Source organism: Sesamum indicum, unplaced genomic scaffold, assembly GCF_000512975.1.
Source record: "Sesamum indicum cultivar Zhongzhi No. 13 unplaced genomic scaffold, S_indicum_v1.0 scaffold00110, whole genome shotgun sequence".
Taxonomy (NCBI): Eukaryota; Viridiplantae; Streptophyta; class Magnoliopsida; order Lamiales; family Pedaliaceae; genus Sesamum; species Sesamum indicum.
The window spans coordinates 34,207-42,874 of record NW_011628045.1 but is presented as its reverse complement, the minus strand read 5'-3'; the positions used below and the strand labels follow the sequence as shown (position 1 = coordinate 42,874).

Here is an 8,668-nt window from a genome sequence, read left to right as displayed (position 1 = left end):
GCCCACTTTCTGCCCGGCCCATTACCCGACCCGACCCACAAACCCAACCCTTCTTCTACTTAACCATAAATCACTACTTAACCCTATTCTTTCACTATTCAACCGACGCCTCTTTCTCTCCCTCCTTTCTATATCTGGTTTTGTTCCTCTCAAGTTTCTAATGATCTTGGAAATCTCTCACCATCTCACCTCTTTCTATCTCTGCTCTCTGTGTTCTATTTATGTTATATATATATTGGTCTTCTATGGTTTTAAAGAGATAGAACAACAACAAAACTAAAACCTCTCTTCGTGAAATACTTTGTGAGAATATTTAGTGATATTGTGAGTGATTCTATATGATATTGTTAACGTGTTCCAATCCAAGATATTGCTCCCAAGAAACACAAATACTGCTTCTCTGTAGAGCCAAAACATAATATGAAATTCAAGCGCATCTGCATATAAAAATTGTCACAGAGTGTGTCTGTGTGAGAGAGTGAGTGAGACTTGGAAATGGTCGAATAAAGTATCTGAGTCCTCCAAGTATTCTGCTTGACTATGCGATACAAAAGCAAATCTCCACTACATAAAATCAAGAAGATTCAAGCAGAAAGTAGAAGTTGTAGCATGCCTAACCGCATAAGCATCATACCATCATTTTCATTTAAAGTTATTGTAACAATTAGGCTCGGGCTGGAATACCTTCGAAAATTCCTCATATGGTACTTGCAACTTGTTCTACACACGATCCTTGATACGAGACAAAGTTTCACTAATAAAAATGGCTCGCCAAGATTTTTAATTCGTTGCCAGAAGCAAAAATGAATATATAAGATTTAAAACTAAGAAAATGAAAGAGATAATGCAGTTGCAGTTGGATTAGAGAGGTAGAACGAGTACAAATATCTGAGAAAAACTATGAAGTAACGAACTGAAAATAGTACCGTCTGATTTTGAGCCTCCTCATGCATGAGGTGACACACATGAATCAAACATTTACTTGGCCAAGAAATTTCTCTTCCTCTGGAATCTGCAATGAGAAATTATAAAAGTAGAGAAATTATTGATAATAAAGATGAACATTTGGGGAAGCCAATTTTAAAGGAAAAAGTGTCATAGCCTATCAAAGACACAATACTAACATGCAAAGCAATTAGCAAGATATTTTTTGTTATGTGTATCACCTGAAAAATGCAAGCATTTATATACATAGACACACATATGTATAGAGATAGAAATAGACCTCCTCTGCTCGTAAAGTCCAGCGATTGTCATTTATTGCTGCGATCTTATCACTATTAGGATATATCTGTAGGAACTTGGAGTTTCAGCAACTTAACATATTAGCATAGAAGGCTAGACATTAGGAATTTCTAACATCCATTTGCAAATACAATATACAATTTACTAACAAAAACCTAGGAAGTACTGAGGCTAAACTTCCAAGTCAGAGTGCACATCTCCGACACGTGCAATTTGTGTGTAGTCAACCCATATAAGATTTTTCAGCGTAAAATAAGTTGAATTTCACTATTTAAGTTGGATTATTAAGTAAAAGTTTAGACAAATATTATTTTTATATTAATATTATGAAACTAATGAATGAAACAGAAAGACGGTGCAATAATTCAGGACCTTATAGATCTTGGATAAAAAGTTTCACCTGTTTGACGTAAACATTGCAAACTTAAAAATCATATAACGCTATGTTATGCGACAAATCTTAGAATTCTAGGACTACACACATGCACACTCCCGATAATAACTTGTCAGCTATATTACCTTCTCCTTGAGATGCTCAAGCACATCACCAACAGTGCTTTATTTTTGCAGCCTAATACTGTGAGTTTCCAGGTATATATGGAAAACAAATGAGATATTTAACGTTTGCTAAATATATAATAAATTTGCAAGTCTTGCATATGTATGCACTTTGTTAGTTTCACACCCTCATCAAATGAACCCCGACTTAGTGTTGTACGAATGCATACTTGGTCGTAATAAAACAGCATCTCTAACAAGTTTTCTACTCCTTGATATCTTATAGGATGAGCTTTTGGTCGGTGAGAGTAGATATAACGTGATGTAAGCCGTAGTTTGGATGGATCATCGACTCTGAGTTGGTTCGCTACTCTCTTAAGAACTTCATCATATGAATCAAGCTTTGACCTTCACAATTAGTGAAATTTGAATAGCAGCATTAAGTGGATCAATATTACCAATCATAACATAGGAAATTACCCTCTAGAATTAAAAGTCTGTCTTCTGTTGAACTCACAGTTGTAAACAAAATTCATCATTTTCAGGCCTTTTCAAGGAGCGAAAGTGGATAACCTGCAGAACAATAAACCAAAAAAGTCATAATATATTAGATGGAAATAAGAAGCATCACATCATTGCTTTCACAAGAAGGTAGTTGCGGGGAAAAATAATACTTTTCGACTTAGAACCATTATTTTGGGATCACTGAAAGGAAATAGATGTTATAAAATGGGGTACATTGAGTAACTAATATTGTCCAGGTATGCACTTGCACATGCACACTATGATAATGGGAATCAAGACCAGGTGCGAGAGAAAGTTCAATTTTAAAGAATCGTGGAAGATAATATGATGAGATCACTAGATAATATGATGAGATCCCTAGATAATATTATACACCCATATGATTTATTGTTTCTCGGAGCTGACAATGTACAAATTTTATATTTTGTATACTTTAAGCAAATAATAGCATCAAATACCAAAATACTTCAATAGGTAAAACCTTTTGTTGTCAAACAAATAATACGGGCTCGGGAAGTAATTAATTATGCTTTGTTCAGGCAATTAACGTATAGAATCATCAATATGAGGCACAACATCGAATATGTGATAAAAGGGACCATTTCAAGGAAGAGAAATGCAAAGAGAGAAAATAAAAGAGAAGTCGAAGAGCAATAAAGCGCAAAAACATAGGCATCACACTAAGATAACGAGAAACAAATAGCACGAAAGGGAGAAATAGAAACAACAAGGAATTTCAAAGAATCGTGGAAGATAATATGATGAGATCTGTTGGGAATTTATCGACAAGGAACCTAAATGAAACAATAACTACAGAGATAATGTGGACTTGAAAACCCTTGTACAATAATTTTAGATCAATGAATAAAGAAAGAATAACAGAAAAATAACAATATGGAAAGCAGTAAAGTAACTGATTCAGGAGCCAGATTCGGCAACTGAATGCCCAAGCGCCACCACCGGCCGAGAACCCTCATGGTTGTAAAAAATCCACAAACCCACCAAGACACAAAGACCAACAAAGAGACCACTTAGGCTTCATTCAGAATACTCAGAATTCCACTTAGAAGTTTCTTTCACACTCAGCAAATATTCTCATAAAGTATTTCACGAAGAGGGGTTTCCGTTTTGATGTTTTTCTATCTCTTTAAAATCATAGAAGACTAATATATATATACATAGATAGAACACAGAGAACAGAGATAGAAAGAGGTGAGATGATGAGAGATTTCCAAGAGCATTGGAAACTTAAGAGTAACAAAACCAGAGATAGAAAGGAGGGAGAGGAAGAGGCATCGGCTGAATAGTGGAAGAATAGGGTTAAGTACAAGAAGGGTTTGGTAATGGGCTGGGCAGCAAGTAGGCTGCCATCCAAGTGGGGGGGGGGGACGCATGGGCCAAAAAATCCAACAACTTCATTGGATAATATAACATTATACTCCAGAATGATTCATGCTTTCTTGGAGAGACAATGTACATGTTTTATATTTTCTATAATTTTAAGCGAATAATTGCATCAGATATCCAAATACTTCAATAGGTAAAACTTTTTTATGAAATAAATAATATGGGCTAGGAAAGTAATTTAACTACGCGATCTTTATGTAGCTTATACAATAGTCAATATGCAGCACATCACTGAGTATGTGATAAAAGGGACTATCTCAAGGAGGAGAAACACGTACAGAAAAATAAAAGATAAGTTCGAGAGCAAGCAAGAAAGCAAATGTCTAATAAGGCAGTGCAATGAATGGGTTGTTCATCTTAAGAGATTTGCAGCATAGGGTGCTTGCAATAGCAAGCTCGAATGTGGCAAATAGGATTTTCTCATCAATGTTAGCCCTCTTATTGCTATTTTTAAGTTTAAAATACAAGTAAAGACATAACCATTCATTTTCTAGGCCCGAGATATTGTATAAGCGTAAACTCGAGACAACTAGAGATATGGTTTTCAGTCAAATGCAAAGCTACTATATGAAGTCTAAAATTATTAATAACTATTGATATTACACTACAAAGGAAACCTATAGGAGAGAACTTGAGTGAGAAGGAACTATTTGAAAGAATAACAAGGACAACATCTAGTAGAGTTATACTCTCATTAAAAATAAATAAAAGTTAAAGTTTAGAAGGAAGTACGCACGTGCATGCTCATCTGCACCTAGGTTCGGATGGAGGAACGTATAAAGTGAGTTTTCACATAAATGCGCATCCGCATCTATGTCGGGAGAGAGGAAGACATGAAGTAAGCTTGACGTAAATGCTTATCTGCATCAAGGTCTGGAGGGAGGAACCTGAGCTTGTCGTAAATGCTCATCCGCATCTACGTTTGGAGGGAGGAAGACATGGAGTAAGTGCAACGTGCATGCTCATCCGCATCTAAGTTCAACGGGAGGAAGGTGAGAAAAAAGTGAGCTTGTCTTGCATGGTAATCCGCATCTTGGAGTAGATGGTGGAAATTAAAAAACAAGTGTGACTTACATGCTATTCACGTCTAACACCGGAGGGAGGAAACTGAAAAAGTAGTGAGCATGATGTGCAAGCTCTCCCATGTTTAGGCTTGGAGGGAGGAAGGTTGAGAAAGAAGTCAGCCTGACTTACACGCTCATCCATGTCTAGGTACGGAGGGAGGAAATTACGAGAGGTTTCATATTTCTCTAAATTCGAATAACCCAAAAATTGCAAGAAAGTTCAAATTTGTACTTGGTTTTCAGTCTCATCAAATGATTTTTTGGTTCAAGGTGAGAGAATAACTAGGAAACACCCAACATATTTAAAATATTCTTAGAAAACAAGCAACCAGGGGGAACAAAAGAAAAGGATTGGACATCTTCTGAGTCATGTGTTTACATTAAAGAAAAGCTCAAATATGAAGAATTACTAGTTGTGAAAGAGGTCATTTCGAAAAACATTAATGAGCGATCGAAATGAACTATATGTCGAAAAGGTCCAACTTAGACCAATATGGATTATGTTTGATACTTTAGGAAAAGATATTCCCACAATCCAGCAACACGATCAACATAAGAATGAAATATGACATGTGAAACATATATCTTGTAACTACAATATAGTGATTCTACCTAGGATGCGAATGCATACAAATAAATATTACATTAATATGAACACAATATTTATGAAAATGTACTTAAAGGCCATGCTGGTATTCAGGGAAAGATGGAATATCCGGGAAACGAAATAGCTTCTTTGTTTGAGCAGGCAGTGACTTTTCAACCAGACAATGTCCCCATTCTCTAGCTACAATAAAAGAAACAGAAAAGTTATCAAAATACAATCTTTGTCCTGACAAAATGCTTGTGCTTGTGATTTTCATATACCTGGTTAGATGTAAATGTAAGTCCCGTGTCGATGTACACACATGACTGTGGGCTCAAACTTATCTCCTGAGAAGCAAAAAACACAAGATATCTTCACCATTAAAAATATATTTGGGCATTTTGTGAAAGATATCTTCAACATTTAAACTGTATATGTGCATTTTATGAAATATATCTTCACCATTTAAAATGAATATGTGCATTATATTCCATATGCATAGCATTTTTCAAGTCCTTGTAAAGAAATTGCATGTAACATGAGTTATATTCATCTCCATGACATTTGACAGACGCAATAATAGCTCTATTTAATGAAAACAGTTGCATGTGGGTTTCATTTTAAGTTGCAGCTAACAACAATCTATTAGGATTGTTACCAGTATGTAGAAATAAGCAAATACTATCTCTTCCATTCATATTTTGGAACAAACCTCGAAGAGTTCTATCTCTTCATCAGGAGCATAGCCAGCAAGTTGATTTAACTCCTCTAGAATGTCTGATGGCTTGTCATAGCTCTTTGTAGAGTGGATATCACCAAGATAACCAAATCAACTATTACAATAATGGAGTACAAAACTCCTTAAGAATATTACAAACTGAATATTACCAATTTAAATGAATGATAACAATGAATAAAAGAATAAACAGAAATAACAATTTTGTTGAAAGAACTCGGCTCAGATTAAGCAAGATCGAAACGAGGGAATACAGTCACAAAAGTCCCGCACCCAAACCACTGACCCACGGTAATACCACAGAAAACTCAGAAACCCGACCACACACTTAAGATCAGTTAGATCTTTTTCTCACACGGTCACAAAGGCCCCCAACTCTCGATTTCACGAAGAAATGTAAGAAAGCTTAGGAAGGAGATAATCACTTTTTAGTATCTTAGGAAAGGGGAAGAAAAACCCCTGTTTAAAAGGTCGAGAGAAGAGGTGAGAATGGAAGGTTAGACAAGCTTTTCTAAAACCATCAGATTAGTTTAGGAAAGAGGCCATGGATTTTGGTGAAAGAGAAGGGAAAAGATCACAGAGAGGATATGGTGAAGAACAAGCAGACGGCGCAAGAGAGAGGTGAGGAATGAGGGCTAGGGTTAAGAGAAGGTATATAAGTACCTGGGTAGGTGGGTCGGGCATAGGTCGTTCATGGGCTACCGAGTGGGCCGGGTTATGGGCTACCATGTGGGCCTAGTTAAATAAGGTCATTGGGTCATAAATATAACACACTCCGCCTTGGACCAAGACCTTCTAATAAGGAACAAGGTCCGGATTAAAAGTGTTGGATCTGGCATTCTCATCATAGCCTAAGGCCCCGCCTTAGTGTACGTGCAACTGAGAAATAGTGTCTAACCTACAGCAGAGTTAACCTGGAACAGGATTTAAAATTTTTAATCAGTTAACAAATTTCTCAACAGGCAAACACTTAGTACCCATATCAGCTAGGTTTTTCCTTAGTTTTAATCATTTCTAATTTTATAACTTCTTTACTCACAATGTCACGAATAAAATGGTATCTCACATCGATGTGTTTAGTCCTATCATGAAAAACAGGGATTTTGCAAAGTTGGATACAGGATTGACTTTCAGAAAAAACCATAAGTTTATTGTTGAGGAAACCAATTTCTTTGATTAGTCCTTCTAGCCAAATTACCTCTTTAAAGGCTTCAATAGTAGCAATGTATTCCGCTTCAGTGGTAAACAAAGCAACAATATGTTGTAGTTGGGATTTTCAACTTATGCATGAGCCACACAAAGTGAAGATGTAAGATGTAGTGGATTTTCTACTATCCTTTTCATTTGCATAATTAGAATCAACGTACCAAACAAGATGAATATAATCAGAAAATTTAGAGAAGGTTATACCAATATTGTCAGAACCACGTAGGTACCTCAGAAGCCATTTTAAGCTCCCAATGAGGAGGTCCTGGGTTGGACATATACCTGCTAAGACAATTTATAGCATATGCAATGTCGGGTCCAGTACAGACCATGAGAAACATTATTAACCCAATGACATTTGAATAAGGAATTTTACTCATTTTCTCTTTTTCGGAATCTATTTTGGGACATTGGTTTTAGCATCATTGGAAATGAGCAGCTAATGGCACAGAGGTGGGTTTTGAATTTTCCATTGAAAACTTTTTCAAAATAGAATGAATGTATGTTTTTTGGTTTAAAAGTATAAAAAACTTATCTCCATTTCTAGTGATGTCCATACAAAGAATTCTTTTTGCATCACCAAGGTTTTTCATTTCAAAATTTTTAGAAAGATCTAATCTTAAAGACTCAATCAGTTTTATGCTAGAGCTTGCAATGAGCATGTCATCAACATATAACAAAAGAAAGATAAGAATATCATTCATATACTTGAAGTAGAGGCAATGATCATAATCACTCCTTCTGAAGTTTAGAGAAAGCATAAACAAGTCAAACATTTGATTCCATTGCCTAGGGGATTGTTTCAAGCCATATAGATATTTTTTCAACAAGCAAACATAGTCAGGTTTGTTTTATCAATAAAGCCAATGGGTTGATGCATATAAATGTTTTCGTCTAGATCACCATGCAAAAAAGCAGTTTTAACATCCATTTATTTTAACTCCCAATCATAATGAGCAGTAAGAGCAATAATTATACGCACAGTGGTATATTTGACAATTGGAGAAAACGTTATAATTGAGTGAATCCCTTGGCTACTAAACTAGCTTTGTATTTTGTGGGATTTTCCTATTTAACTTTAAAAATTCATTTACTATCCACTAATGAACAGTTTTTGGGTTTAGGCACTACATCCCAAGTATTATTATCCTTCAAAGATTTCATTTTCTCATTCATGGCACTAAGCCATTCTATAGACTTTAGGGCTTCATCTACATTTGAAGGTTCAGAATTTTCAATATTGAATGCTACATGGAAGTCTTTGAGCTTAGAGGGGATCCTATGTTCTCTACTTCTATCCCTTGCTAGTTGGTAATTATCTAGAGAGGTTTCAGTGTTTTGAGGAATTTCTACAGGTATTTCTATGAAAAAAATCAAAATTTTCTTCTATAACTCCTCCCC

The 8,668-nt window shown here is 35.6% G+C and overlaps 1 long non-coding RNA gene across 1 annotated transcript; it reads right to left on the bottom strand.

Annotated features, from left to right (window-relative positions):
• Positions 1 to 5,393: 5,393 nt before the first annotated feature.
• Positions 5,394 to 6,617, bottom strand: LOC105178947. Its single transcript, XR_849191.2, has 3 exons — positions 6,038 to 6,617; positions 5,607 to 5,672; positions 5,394 to 5,526 (listed from the first exon to the last, which is right to left on the bottom strand). It is a non-coding gene; the product is annotated as an uncharacterized LOC105178947 (long non-coding RNA).
• Positions 6,618 to 8,668: the final 2,051 nt, after the last annotated feature.